We start from the raw sequence: 15,724 nt of genomic DNA, 5'->3' as shown, positions 1-15,724 counted from the left end.
CGCACCACACCTGCAGTGGCGTGTGAAGACTGTAAACCAAACAGCCCCTAAAATTCACGGGTGGTATATGAACTTGGTAAGGAGTGTCATTGTAACATTCCAAAAATTCACCAAGTTAAATCATGCGCTAAAAATAATTTTCAAAATTAGTTTTGCATCGTTGAGCTCAAATCTTTTCTGAAATCCTAAACTCTCGAAATCCTTCCCTGCGATTTTCGCCGTCCCGACACCCTAATTCAATCACCGCTCTGTCTCGCATTTTCCTTGCCCCGCGTGTCGCGCTGCATGTCGCCGACCGCCGCGCGTGGTCGACTGTCGCCGCGAATTCCGCCCCCCCTTTCTTTTTCTTCCTCTCTTCTTTTCTTTTTCTCCTTCCCTTTTTCTTTTTCCTCTTTTCCTTTTCTCCCTCCTTCTCCTTCCTTCCTGCCCCTGCTTCCTGCTCCATGTGCGCGCACGCCCCTGCTCCCTGAGCCCCACGCCGCGCACGCGCCCCTGCCCAACGGGTCTTGTCACCCTGTGCCCGCGCCGCCCATCGATTAGCACCGCCACCGCCTTCCTGTGCCCGCCTCGCCGCTCGCGCCCGCCTCGGCGATGTCGAGCCGCACTGCTCGCGAGCAGAGCCTGACGCCGAGCTCCACACCAAGCAGCCCGGCCCCTCCATTTGCTCACTGGTGCGCCTGCCCGAGCCATCCAGTCACCCTGTGCCGCCTCGCCGCTCATGCCGCCGCTCCGAGCCGCTCCACGACGACCAAACCCGCCCCCACGCCATTGAAGGCGAGCTGCAAGCCCGCCGGCCGACTAGCCACCGCTGCCCCCTTCCCTCCACCACCTTTCAGCGCCTATAAATAGGCCCTCGTGCAGCTCCACGCCACCACCGAGCTCACCAAGCTGCACAGCCCACCGCTCATCTTCCTCGCTGCTCCAATTCCCCACTTCTATGTTTTCTACCGAGAACAGAGCCACCCTGTCGATCTCCTCGCCCAGGCCATCTTGGTCCGATTCCCTTCGAGGTGAGCACATCCCGACCATCCTTGACCAGCGCCAATCCACGCCCCTCCCTATTTCTGCCTGTGTTGAGCTCTCCACGAGCTCACGGTCGCCATGACCATGGCCGCCGTGAAGCGTCCCCTCATAAGAGAAGACTTAAAAGTGATACAATATCAGTCCCAGGAGGCTGATAACACTTTTATTACATCAGATGGTACATCACCGTACAACTCTACACGGAAATGGACAGTGAAGCGCTACTATTGCGAGGATAACAACTAACACCCACACAATAATATTAACTACGAAGAGGGGGTCATCAGAGTCTTGCACCATACGGAACTTCCTGCGGGTGACCCTATCCACATGCAAGGTTGGGTGCAGGACGAGGCCCCTCTTCAACATTTTCGGGAACGAAGTCCGGATCTTCCTCTGTAAAAATTTAAGAATGAGGTGAGTACAAACATACTCAGCAAGTCCAACCACACCCACGGAGGGGGTATAAACAAAATATAATGCACAGGGTAAATCAAGGATAAGGCTAGGGTTTAATTTGCGGAAAGTGAATTTTTATGCAGGGGTTCCTTTGAAAGAAAGAATTTTCAAAACATATTTTCTGGTACCAAGTAACACGTAGAGTTGATCCACACAGGATCCAAGTTTTAAGTTGCTACCGGACTCCTCATCCGCCGTAGCACACGGCACAACTGCCGAACACTTTTCCGAAACAACTCACGCTAACCCATCCCAAAAGAAACACTAGTTATGTGACCACACCGTAACTCGCCCAGTACCGTGGGCACGACTATTCGAATAGATTTTAACTCTGCAGAGGTGTGCAGCTTTACCCACAAGCGGGGTACCACAGCTCGATCACCGTAGTGTCGGTGTAGATCCCAACAAAGCCATTACCCACCTTAGCTAGACCTGACTAGCCATCACGGGATCCACCAAGGGGTCATTGACCTATCACAGAGGTTTTAACCGGGGCATAAGTCACACAGAGCTAATCCCTTCTCCTTAGTCACCCGTTGCTCTCAGCTCTCCTGATGGCTATCAGACTAACTAGTGGGGTTTATGCTAAGCCGTTGCCCATACAACAGTCGAGTGGTTTGCACGATAGTGGAGTTAGGTGAGATGACACACCAATTCGGTCCTTAGTTGTGACAAGATAGATATCTCCCTTCCCTGCTCTGCCACATAGGCACGAGCACACCAATCGGCAAATCACACAGAAATGCCATCCATCCCGTCTAAACTCATCTTTCGAAAATTCCACATTTTTCCCTTCCCACATACTCACGCATTTTCTTTATAAAACAAGTTGTATTGTGTATAAGATCCTAAGCGTTCTAGCAACGATTAACGTCCAAAAAAAACACATTCAGACATTAATCTAGTTCAAGGAATGGTTATAACAAATCAAGGGGTGGCTATCCAACCAAGTTTTCAGCAGGCAAAACATATGCAATTTTATAAAACAGGCCAGTAGGTTGCGTTTATAAAAACTAGGACAAAATATGCATCAAAGGATGGGATTGAACTTGCCGTCTTCAAAGCCTTCCGGGAGGTCCTGGTCGAAGTACTGTCCTTCGGGCTCGGGGTCCAGGTGCTGTCTTGTTGGGATGGCGCCAGGCGTAGCAAGCGGCGTCGCCTACCACGTAGCTGAATGGGCTGCGTAGCTTGCGGCGTAGGAGGCATGATAAAATAGAGCCGTGCCGTTGTATCCAATTAATGTGGCAGACGGCTCTGCGCAGGTGCGGCGCAGGCGGCTGCACTATGTACCTCGGTAATACGCAATCTGCAGTGAGGTCTGACAAGGTCTGCCCCGCGAGCCGCGGCGGCAGAGCACACCTCAACCCCCCGCATTGAATGCGGTGGGTGGGCGAGCCTTCCAGCGGAAGACTCGCGCCTGCGCCCACGGAACACGTGGTGGCTCCGGACCCCCCCGGTGGTATGTTAGCTCTACGCGCGTGGGAGGTCCAGACGGGCGTGAGGAGGTTCCGGACCCCCTATGAGATGTCCGGGATCTCGGTGGCTGGCTCGGAGCTTCCCTTCCTCGGGGACACGTGGCGTCTACCAACCCGTCCCAGAGCGGGGAGCGGATCCGGGGCCGTTGGCCTGGTGAGGTAAGAGCCTGTCCTGTGAGCCCCGGTTGCTCCGCCCTTTACCGCGTAGTTACGGATGACTACGCGGGTCCTGCCTTGCTGCAGTAGAAGTGGGTATCCCTACTACAGGGTCCTGACAGTGGCCCCCGGGCCCACCTCGGGGGAGGTTCGAACCCGCAGGCGGGGCCACTTCTGCAATTTGGTCCTGCATAGCTTAAAGCCTCTCTCTGCAAGGGTCTTGACCGGCCTTGACCATCCATCGGGTTGGTTGCTACCTCATCACATCGCAACGACTTACTGACTTGTGCCTCCCACGCACAGTGGTTCACCTAGTAACGCGCGCGATGCTCGGCATTGTTGCGGCCGGAGTAAACGAGATATTTACTACCGGCGCAGTTCTCGAAAAGCTTGGTCATGCCAGCGCTTAATACGCGCACGTTAGCTCAGCTTCCGCCTCGCTTCACGCGCGGGCGACGGTTCAGATCCCACCTTTTCACACCTTTGTTTGTTACCCGCTCTCCCTGACAGGCGGGTCTAGGCCCCCTTGGCATAGACTGGGCGGTTAACACCAGGTGCGGGCGTCGCTTGGGTTCCAGCGATGGTTCCGGGGCGCGCCGGTTGGGTCAGGCTACATAAAGGGGCGAACCGCATACTGCGATTACTTTCCCGCATTCGCCTTCTCCCTTCCAGCCTTTGCGCCCCTTTGCCTTCGAGCTTCCTCGCCCCTTGCTCCCCCGCGTAGATTTCACCTCCTTGGAGAAATGGCATCCCTTGCTCATCCCCGCCATTTCCAGACTGAAGAAGAGCTGAGCACAATGCGCCGCCGGCTTGGGTGGAGTGCACAGGAGATTGCTTGGGGGATACGAGCAGGCTCGGTTCCCCTCGGCAACCTGCGCGCCGGGGAGTTTGTGCTGTTCATCTCGCACATTTCCACCGGCTTGGGGCTGCCGATCTCCTCTTTCCTGCTGCTGCTGGAAGATTTCAGCCTCCAGCTTCAACACCTCACGCCGCACTCCATCCTCCTGGCGGCCATCTTCGTGCACCTGTGCGAGATGTTCATGGGGGTGCAGCCCTGTGTCATCCTCTTCCACCACTTCTTCCAGTTGGTGAAGTCCGGGAAGAGCAAAGACGAAGTGGGGGCATACTATTTCCAGACGAGGAGCGACCTGCGGTCGCCGTACATCCCTGGGCTCAATGGCGGAAAGTGGGAGGAGTGGCGCAAGGAGTGGGTCATCGCCACCGCAGAAGCCAATGAGCGCCTGGTCATGCCAACCGAGGGACCTGCCTCCGACCGGGGATCCTGGAGGGCCAAGCCGTCCCTCCCGCCGGATTTCGACTCCGTGCTGGGCAAGATCAGGTCGCTGGCGGAGAGCGGCCTCACCTCGCTGCACGTGCTCGGAGATTTCCTGAAGTGCCAGATCGCCCCCCTAAAGCAGCGGCCGCGCCCTGCTTGGAGCTTCACCGGCCTCAACGACTGCAGCAGGACCCACCGCGGGGAAGGCAGCGACCTGACCCAGGAAGCCTTGGAGGTCCTGGTACGGGCGGTGCCGGGGGAAGTCTTTGTCCCGGAGCACCTGATCCTTCCCCAGGGCGTCGTCCCCCTCTATGAGGACTCGCACCTGAGGACGGCGGTGCTGGCTACCCTGCCAACTCTCGGCGACGGTGGGCTGGCCGCACGCTAGGCCGGAGGCGACCCGAACCGTGGGCTCCGGATCCCTGGTGCGTCCGGGGATCAAGCTATGCCGAGCGCCGCGGGGTCCGGCCCCACTTCAAAGGGCAACCAGGCTGTGGCCGGCAGCGCCGCCAAAAGCGGTCCCAGCCTGGTCCGGAGCAGCCCCGGCGCGTCGTCGGGAGATGCAGGCCGGCGCAGGTTACACAGGGACGACGGGACCCCAGTCACGGAGCCTGCTGTGAAGCATCAGAGGACCGCTGAGGGTGTGGGCTAGCTCGCGGGCCTCCAGCCCTCGCGGGTCCTCCGGGGCGAGCGCCACCACCATCACCACCGAGAGATAGCTCCCTCCGGCAGCAGCAGCAGCATCGGCAGCCACGGGAGCAACAGCAGCAGCGACAACAGGGGCAGCAACAGGAGCAACACTAGCAGGAACAGTCCCGGGTTGCGCCTCCGTCGCCGCCACGGGAGCTGCGGCAGCAGCAGAACCAGTCGTCGGGCCTCCGTGGTCGCTGGATACCCGGCGCTTCTAGGTTAGTGTTATTCTGCTCACTCCCCTTGTTCTAGGTGCTCTGTTTTTTGCTGAAGGCTTCTTCTCTTTGTTGCCAGGGCCCCTCGCCCAAGCAGTTCTTCCACCATCGCCGGCTCATCGGCTGGCGCCCAGGCGACCGGGGCCTCGGCGGTGATAGTGGGAGCGACGGCGGGTGCGGGAACCTCGGGTGCAGCGACCTCTGCTAACCCGATGGTGCCCGATGTGGCGGTGGCAGGCACGCCATCATTAGGCTCAGCAACGCCTGACGCAGCGGCGGTGGATAAGCCAGTGTCGGGCGCAGCTGGACCCGACGCAGCGGCGGCGGAGGCGCCAGTGTCGGGCGCAGCCGCACCCGACGCAGCAGCGGCGGAGGCGCCAGTGCTGGGCGCAGCCGCACCCGATGCATCGGCGGTGGAGGCGCCAGTGCTGGGCGCAGCCGCACCCGACGCAGCGGCGGTGGCGGGCGTGATGGCGACAAGTGCTGCAGCGGTGAACACAACGGCTAGCGAGGCCCCGATGCTTGCACCGGAAGCTCCCACCTCAAGCTCCGGTCCTGTAGCGGAGGAGGAGTTGGAGGTGGTCTTTGGCAGGCAGCTCCTGCAGGGTCCCTCGAAGGAGGAATCGAGTCCCCTCCCCCGGGTGCTGGTCCAGGTCCGGCGGTCGATAGAGGAGGCAACCTCTTCTGTCGAGGCGGCCTTCCGGTGGCAGTGGGCTGCCCTGGAGAGCGAACGCCAGCGCCTCTCTGACTGGCACACCCGCCTGGAGGCGCACACGAAGGCTGAATCCTCCCATGCTGCGGAAGCTCGGTCCAAACTCAAGGCCGACCAAGAGGCCTACCGAGTCAACCTTCGGAAGGTGTTTGACCGGGAGTTCGTAGTATCGTGCCGGGAAAAATCCCTTGCGCAGCGAGAGGAGGCTTTTGCCCTGGAGGTTGTCAGGTTCGCGGCCCAGCGGTCCGAACTTGAGACTGGCCTCGCGGCCCAACGGTCCGAGCTTGAGACTCGCAACCAGGGTCTCGAGGTCCGGAGGCAGGAGCTCGACAATCTCTCTGCAACTCTGCAGGGATGGCACGAGCAACTGCAGGAGAGGGCTAGCAAGCTGGCTATAGCCGAGGCGGAGCTGGAGGAGGACCGAAAGTCCCTCGATAAGCGGGAGTCCCACGCCGCCAACATGGAGAAGCAGCTTGGGCGCCAGCGCAACTCCCTCAAGAAGCAGAAGGAGTGGGCGGAGAAGAAGAAGGCCGAGCTCGAGGAGAGGTCCCGTGAGGTGGAGGCGGCCAAGGCGGCCCTGGACACCCGGGTGCAGGAGGCGGTCCAGGAGGCGGTCCGGAAGCTCTAGGAGGACCAGTGCGTTGGGGCCCAGCGTATCGCTGACTGGGCGACCGAAGCGAGCTTAGCACTGGTGCCACTTGGAATGAGCCCAATCCAAGTGGCGGAGCTGCCAGCTCCGATTGCTGACGCCCTCCCAGTGTTAAACTCCACTTCGGATAGGCTCCGGCGTCTGGAGCCGGTCCTTGCTGGCCAACTTGAAGCCGAGGGCCGCGAGCTGATCCGGATGGTGGCGGAGTACATCCTGACCTGCCTCCGGAGCCACAACCTGCCATCTCGCTAGCGCCCGTGGTCGATGGTCCTGTGGCGGAGACAGAGGCCGCCGCCTACTTCAAGCGGGAGCCTGCAGACCCTTGAGATGGGCATTGTACCATTGTTTTTCTTTTGCGTTATGTAACAAACATTGTACTAGTTGAAAATTTTGAAATAGAAGAAAATTTCAACTTAGCTGTTTGTCAGTTGTTGGTTTGCGATATGCAACACCCCGGCGCCCTGGCCCCCTGGCGGATAGGTTCTGTTGTTTGGACCTATCCGCCACTCGAACCGTAGAAGGCACTCCGGACCCCCGTATGAGGCTGGGCAAGCGTCCTTGGGAATAGGTGTAGCATAGTTTGCAAGTCGAGCGGGCATCTTATTCTCTTCCCTGTGTAGTAGAAAGAACTACAGAGAGGAGAATCAAACTCGCTTGTTTGGTAGTAATGATACTGCGACTTAGCTATTTGACGCATGCAGGATCGATCCTTGGTGTCTGGCTCAAAGCAAATGCCCCGGCCCCCTGGGAGATAGACTCAGTTGTTTTGTGTCTGTCTACCACCGAGACTGGACCTCAATCTGCATGAAACCTTTAAAGCGGATGCCCGACCCCCTGGTAGGTAGACTCAATGATTTGAGACTAGGTACCACCAGCCAAGGTTTAACATGTGTACCACTTCGAAAGTTACAGCTTAGTAGCAGGCCCACGGGACCTATTCTGGACCGGCCCCCAGGCTAGTACGAGGTCCAGAGCTCCAGATGCACAGGTCCTGGTAGTTCAGTGCTTGTTACAGAGTGGTGGAGTGTGTAGGCTTAGGGTGCGGGACCAGGCTAAGGCACTACACAGGGCTCCGGACCACTCCCGGAAACAACACGACTTTTCCGGACCTGGCTCCGACGCTCCAGACCCTTCCTAGCAGTGGGTGAGGTCAGTCTGTCGCACTCGATCCATTGAGGTACGGTGCTGGACCTGTCGTGCAGGACTTAGGAAGCCAACTCTTGGGCTAGAACGAGGTCCGGGCCCCTAATTACCCAGCTCCAGGTACTAGAGCACTCGTTACAGGGTGGTGGAGTGTGTAGGCTTTGGGTACGGAACCGGCTAAGTGGCTACACAGGACTCCGGACCACCCCAGGAAACAAGCACCCCCTCTCCAGAGCAGGTCTCTAGGGGTCCGGACCCCTCTTCCTAGCAGCAAGAGGGTCCGGACCTGTACTGGAGTCTAGCAACTCAATACAGATCTTAGTTGTAGCGACCAGAGTGGAAGTCTGCACGGGGGTTAGGAAAGTAAAATATGAAGAATTGAAATGCGAAATTAAATTTTGACACAAAGACAGAACTGGGGTAAATGTTTCCTTTGCAACTTGATGTACATGGCTTGCGCGATGGATGCCAGAGGCCGGGTTTACGAGGGCGGACCTCTACCGCTCTGGGCGCGCGTTAATGCTTGCCGATGGTGCGATGGATGCCAGAGGCCGGGTTTATGAGGGCGGACCCCAACCGCTCTGGGCCGCACGCTGATTCTATCTTATTACAAAGGAAAAATTCAATTCCCTGCTCTGCCTAAGTGTAAAACTTACGCAGATGCTCTATATTCCATGGGTTGGGCAGCGGCACTCCATCTTCTGTGGCAAGGCGAACGCATCCGGGCCGGCATACTTCTGTAACCTTGAAGGCCCCCTCCCAGCTGGGGGAGAGTTTGTGGAGCCCTGCTCGGTTTAGAATCCACCTTAGGACGAGGTCGCCTGCCCAGAGCTCCCTACTGTGCACGAACCATTGATGATAGCGCCTGAGTGCCTGGTTGTAGTGTGCATTTCGGATTGCAGCTCGCCACCATCGTTCGTCAACGAAATCCACATCGTCGCGCCGCAGCTGTTCCTGCATGGACTCATCAAAAGCTTGAACCCGTGGTGAGCCCAGGTGAATTTCTGGGGGAAGGCATGCTTCAGCCCCGTAGACCAGGAAGAATGGAGTCTCCCCGGTAGCCCGGCTGGGTGTAGTCCGGTTGCCCCATAGCACGCACGAAAGCTCATCAACCCATTTGGCACCATGCTTCTTCAAGCAGTTGTAGGTGCGGGTCTTGAGTCCCCTGAGGATCTCTGCATTCGCTCTCTCAACCTGTCCATTTCTGCGGGGATGTGCCACGGACGCAAAGCATAGCTGGATGCCGATGTCCTCGCAGTACTCTTGGAAGAGTCTGCTTTTGAATTGGGTCCCGTTGTCCGCAATGATGCAGTTTGGGACGCCAAATCTGCACATAATGGACTTGAGGAATGCGACTGCCAACTTTTTGGTGATGTTCACCACAGGGGTAACCTCCGGGCACTTTGTGAACTTGTCGATGGTGACGTAGAGGAACCGGTACCCACCGACGGCCCGGGGGAATGGCCCCAGGATATCCACACCCCACACGGCAAATGGCCATGAGGGCGGAATCATTTGCAGAGCTTGAGCCGGTGTGTGTATTTGCTTTGCATGGAACTGGCATGCTTTGCAGGACTTTACCAGCTCAGCCGCATCCTGGAGTCCTATCGGCCAGTAGAAGCCATGCCGAAAGGCATTGCCAACAAGCGTGCGAGATGAGGAATGGCTTCCACACTCGCCTCAATGGATCTCCGCGAGCAACTCGCGGCCCTCCCCCTGGGAAATGCACTGCATGAGGATACCTTTGGCACCACGGCGGTAGAGATCCCCTTCTACCACCGTGTAGTGTTTAGCCAATCGGACTATGCGCTAAGCGGACACATCGTCATCAGGGAGGATGTTGTCTTTCAGGTAGTCTCGGATCTCGGAGATCCGTGTGTCGGGAGCTCTCTGAGCAGGTGGAAGTGGCTCTACGAGGTCTCCAGGATCCCCGATGGAGCTCACAACCCAGGTCGGGCACCACAGATGGTATGCCGCCGGGACCGCTAGCTTCGAGGTGCTAGCTTGATCCCCTTCCCCCAGTTCGATAGGCTGGGCAGTAGGTCTCAGCAGCCGTCTTTCGAAGACGCCCTCGGGCACGGATGCCCAGGTAGATGCTCTCGCGGAGAGATCATCTGCTGCTGAGTTGAGTTCGCGGGGAACATGTTGCAGTTCCAAGGCATAGAAGTCCTTCTCGAGCTTCCTCACGTGGATGAGGTATGCCGCGAGCTGGGGATTGTTGCAGCTGCAATCCCCTCGGACCTGCTTGATGATTAGCTGAGAGTCTCCCTTCACCAAATGCTGCCGGACCCTTATAGACAGGGCTTGGGTCAGGCCAAAGATCAGAGCTTCGTACTCCGCCATGTTGTTGGTGGCCTTGAACTCAAGGTGCACCATGTACTTCAGCTGATCTCCGTTTGGGTCGATGAGGACCACACCAGCTCCAGCCCACTTCTTGCGGACGGACCGTCGAAGAAGAGTGCCCAGTGGGGCTCGGTGAAGACTGGTGTCCTGATTTCCGGCTCCGGGGGTCCGGCATTGAAGTCCGGGTTCCCAGAATTGCCTGGGGAAGGAATCCATTCCGCTATGAAATCAGCCAGTATCTGGCTCTTGACTGCATGTCGAGTCTAGAAGTCCAGTTGGAACTCAGCCAACTCTGCTGCCCACTTGGTGATGTTGCCTGTGGCGTTGGAGTTGTGCAGGATCGCTCTTAGCGGGTAAGAGGTCACTACAACAACTCGGTGTGCCTAAAAGTAGTGGCGCAGCTTCCTAGATGCAATAAGTATTGCATAGATAAGCTTATGCGTCTCAAGATACCTGACCTTCACCTCATGGAGGACTTCGCTGACGTAGTAGACTGGCTTTTGGATGATCCGAACCCTGGAGACCGGGTCTAGTTCACCTTTATCCACCACGTCAGGTCCTTGGACCCCCAGCGGTTCTGGGTTCCCACTGGGACGAGGCTCCTCCGGACCCCCTAATCCGGGGTCCGGACCTTCAGGCAGAGGTGAGGCTGACGGGCCCCCGTGTCTAGGGTCCGGCTCACCATCCTTGGCCGAGGAGACCCTGGCGTCCCCCTGGCGAACTTGCTCTGTCCTCTCGGCGACCAGCACCATGCTGACCGCCTCCGTAGACGCAGCAAGATACAAAAACAACATCTCACCTGGCTCTGGAGCCACCAATACTGGCAGTGAGGTGAGATGCTGCTTCAGTTCCTGGAAGGCTTGTTCAGCCTATTCGGTCCAAGAGAATGGACCGGACATCCTCAATAGCTTGAAGAAGGGGAGGGCCCTCTCAGCTAAACTCGATATGAAGCGGCTAAGAGCTGCGAGAGATCTAGTAAGCTTCTGGACGTCCTTGATGCGGCCAGGAGGCCTCATTGCCTCGATCGCCTTGATCTTGGTTGGGTTTGCCTCTATGCCTCGATGAGAGACCAGGAAACCTAGCAGCTTCCCTGCCGAGACGCCGAAGATGCACTTCTCGGGATTCTGCTTCGTGCGCGTGGTGCGCAGCCGGTCGAAGACGAGGGACAGGTCCTCAACTAGTGTTGACCCTACCTTGGTCTTGACCACAATGTCATCAACATACACCTCAACAATATCTCTGACTAGGTTACAGAAAGTTTTGTTCATAGCTCGTACAAATGTGGGTAAGGCATTCCGTAGACCATATGGCATAACAATATAGCAATAAAGCACATCTATTGTTATAAAAGCAGTATGCTTCCTATCCTCTCTAGACATATGAATCTGGTGGAAACCAGAGTATGCATCTAGGAAAGATAAAAGGTCGCACCCGGAGGTGGAATCCACGATCTGATCGATATGCGGAAGACAATAGAGGTCTCTAGGACATGCCTTGTTGAGGCTGGTGTAGTCGATGCACATCCGAAGCTTCCCGTTAGCCTTTGGGACGACGACCGGGTTGGCCAACCACTCGGGGTGGTGGACCTCCTCGATGAAGCCAGCATGTAGGAGCTTGCGGACTTCTTCACGGATGAAGTTCTGCTGCTCCACGGACTGCTTCTGAGGCCTCTGGCGCACCGGCGTGGCGTCAGGGTAGATCCTCAGATTGTGCTCGATCACTTCCCTGGGAACCCAGGGCATCTGTGACGGTTCCCAGGCAAACACGTCCACATTTGCCCAGAGGAAAGCGATGAGCGCGTCTTCCTATTTCTCCTCCAAGTTCCCAGCGATGCGGGTGGTCCTGGAGAAGTCCGCTCCGATCTACACCGTCTTCACGCGTACATCGTCCGGATCAGACGGCTGAACCTTAGGCGCCTTTGCTGGTGCCCTGGGTTGCGAGGTGGACGGGTCCTCCACGAAAAGTGCAGCATCTGCCGCCAGAGCATGCAGTCTCTCAACTGCAGCGACGACAACGGTACGGTCACCTCGCACGGTGAGGACACCGGCAGGGGACGGCATCTTCAAGACCAAATACCCGTAATGGGCAATGGCCATGAAGCGGTAGAGAGCCGGCCGGCCAATGATGGCGTTGAATGGGAGGTTCACCTCCGCAACATCAAACTGAACGCTCTCTGTGCGGAAGTTCTCCTCAGTCCCGAACGTAACCGGCAGTGTGATGCTCCCCAGAGGGAACACGAGATGTGGGCCCACTCCAGAGAATGGGCGAGAGGGGGTCAGCTTGGACTCCGGGATCTGCAGCTGCTTGAACGCTGCATAGCTGATGACGTTGAGGCCAGCCCCACCGTCGATCAGCACGTGATAGAGCCTCACGTTGGATATGACAGGAGCGGTGACTAGATGTAGTACACCGGCCCCAGCCATATTCTCCGGGCAGTCGGATGGCCCGAAAGAGATGGTAGTGTTCATTCACCTTTGGTGCGACGCCGCCTTCGGGACCCCCGGCTTCACCGAAAGGACCTCTCGACGAAGGGTCTTCACGTCCCGCCGGGAGACAAGCTCCCAACTTCCACCGTACATTATGTACAGCTTCTTGCGGCGGTCGTCATTGTCGGAGTCGGAGTTGTCATCCTGGTACACGCCCTTCAGTTCCCGAGCGGGGGATTGGTACCCCAGCTCCTTCTCCTCGACCGCGGCCCCGCTGTCGGAGGCCTTCTCCTTACTAGGCCACAGGCGAGGAGGGGGTGAACTGTCCTTGGAGGACTGCTCACGCCGCCCACTGACCCGCTTCGCGAGCTTCTGGATCTTGCGGCAGTCAGCGGCGCTGTGGCGAGCGGTGGGATGCACTGGGCATGAACCTCCGCCGCCACCTTGCGGGCGAGGGCATTTGCCATGAGCATTCTGGCCCCTAGCCGCTGCCGCAGCAGCTACGGCTGGACCGCCAGGTTGCGGCTCCCCGCAACTCCGGTTCTTGTTCTTCTTCTTCTTGCCACTGCCCTGAGCGGTAGCACCGGAGCCACCAGCTTTGGCGTCTCTGTCTTGGGGGGCTGAGTGCCATGCGTGGCCCTCAGCGGTCCTGGCACATTTGTCTGCCAGGGAGAAAAGCGTGGTAACGCTTTCCACCTCGTGCGTCGCCAGCTTCTCGAGCATCTTCTCATCACGTACCCCCTAACGGAAAGCTGTGATAATAGATGCATCGGAGATACGAGGAATGGTACCCCATACCTTGGTGAAGCGCGAGATGAATGCCCGAAGCATCTCTCCGGGTTTCTGCCTCACAGCGTGGAGGTGGGCCTCCACACCATGCTGCTGGTAAGCACTAGCGAAGTTCGCAGTGAACCTCGCACAGAGCTCCACTCAAGACTGGATCATCCCAGGAGTGAGGTTCATGAGCCAAGTCCGGGCTGGCCTGGACAAGGCTACATGAAAGTAGCTCTTTATGACGGCATCGTTACCACCAGCTGCTGTGATGGCGGTAACGTACACCTGTAGGAATTCCGACGGGTTAGTGGTATCGTCGTACTTTTCCGGCAGGTGCGGGCGGAACGTGGACGGCCATGCCACCGCGCGGAGGTGCTCCGCCAGCGCCGCACAGCCCACCCTGGCCACCGGGGCGCCCTTCTATATCCGGGCGTTCATTGGAGGCTTGGGTGCCTCTACGTCCAAGTCGACGTTGAGGTTGCGGCCCTCAATGTTGAGACGGCGCTCTCGCGCCCTCTCCACGGAGATGCGGGCATCCTACCTGCACGCCTGCGGTTGAGCTCCGCCCGCCGGTCTTCTGTTCGTGCATCCTTCACTGTGGGGGAGCGCACGGATGCCGACGCGCCGCCCTGGCGCCAGTGGTAGGGTACCACCACATTGCCAGGCGGAGGTCGTTGCCCAGTCTTTGCTGAACTGGGGGAGGCCTGAGCCAGATGGAGGAGACGGTCGATGTCATCCTGCCACTGCCTCAGGGCGTCTGGGGAGGCAGCAGCAGCTGGGGGGTTGCGAAGAAACTCCCTAGCCGCCGCCAGTGCTCCGCCACTCGCAGCTTGTGAGGGGGCCCTTGACGGGCGCCCTGACTCTTGCCGGCGAGCAGCGTGCGCCACCGCCGACGGTGGCTGCTCCACGGGCACAGTTGCCCCTGGAGCAGGGACGCGAGAGGCGTGTGGCGTGGAGGACGCCACACCCTCTGTCATCTTCACGTCATCCACCCGAACCATGGAGACGAGCAAGAGATGAACTGAAAACCAGCTATCTGCCCCTACCTGGCGCGCCAAATGTCGTGGTGTGGCAAACCACAGCCGGGTGGCGGAATGCACCCGCCTATGCCCAGAGGGTTAGTACTCGGGGGTTAGCTAGCGACTAGTTCGATCTCGCTCAAGAACATGATGCACACAGCCAGTTAGAGTGGTTCGGGCCGCCAGAGCGTAATACCCTACGTCCACTGTGTGTTGTATTGCTTGAGTGTGGGTCAGCCTAGAGCTGAGTCCAACGTGTGTCTGAGTGTGCTCTAACGTGCTTGCCGTGTACAGCGAGTGCCTCCCTTTTATATCTCAAGGGAGGCGCATACATGGCCGTTGGGTCCCCGACAGATGGGCCCATCGATGTAGTACAAAATAATGTACTGCTCGTACATTATGGCAGCACAGGCGAAGGAGATCTCTCTCCTGGATTTCCTTGCCTGCTCCTGGAATCACCTGTTCAGCGTGTCTAGGTGCTGTCTTGTCGGGATGGCGCCAGGCGTAGCAAGCGGCGTCGCCTGCCATGTAGCTGAATGGGCTGCGTAGCTTGCGGCGTAGGAGGCATGACGAAATAGAGCCGTGTCGTCGTATCCAATTAATGCGGCAGACGGCTCTACGCGGGTGCCGCGCTGGCGGCTGCACTGTGTACCTTGGTAATACGCAATCTATAGTGAGGTCTGACAAGGTCTGCCCCACGAGCCCCGGCGGCAGAGCTCGCCTCAACCCCCCGCATTGAATGCGGTGGGTGGGCGAGCCTTCCAGCGAAAGACTCGCGCCTGCGCCCACGGAACACGTGGTGGCTCCGGACCCCCCAGTGGTATGTTAGCTCTACGCGCGTGGGAGGTCCGGACGGGCGTGAGGAGGTTCCAGACCCCTATGAGAGGTCCGGGATCTCGGTGGCTGGCTCGGAGCTTCCCTTCCTTGGGGACACGTGGCGTCTCCGGACCCGTCCCAGAGCGGGAGCGGATCTGGGGCCGTTGGCCCGGTGAGGTAAGAGCCTGTCCTGTGGGCCCCGGTTGCTCCGCCCTTTACCGCGTAGTTACGGATGACTACGCGGGTCCTGTCTTGCTGCAGTAGAAGTGGGTATCCCTGCTACAGGGTACCGACACGTACAAACAAACACATAATCAAGAAAAAGAAACAAAAGTTTTATCGTTGAGCTCGAATCGGAAACAATGAAGATAGGAGTAATATTTCTGGACGGTTTCCTAATGGCATGGCCAAAACTATAATAGGAATGGCGTGGTAAAGTTTCAGGTCGATCGGAGATTGTTTGGCGCATGAAATGATAGGTTACAGAGAGGTTTAGGGGTTAAACAAGGAGTCAGGGACCTATTTGTAAATAGAGAAAGGACCTGATT

This window comes from Panicum virgatum, chromosome 9N (genome assembly GCF_016808335.1).
Source record: "Panicum virgatum strain AP13 chromosome 9N, P.virgatum_v5, whole genome shotgun sequence".
NCBI lineage: Eukaryota > Viridiplantae > Streptophyta > Magnoliopsida > Poales > Poaceae > Panicum > Panicum virgatum.
The sequence above is the reverse complement of the archived record's forward strand: the minus strand, read 5'-3'. Positions refer to the sequence as shown.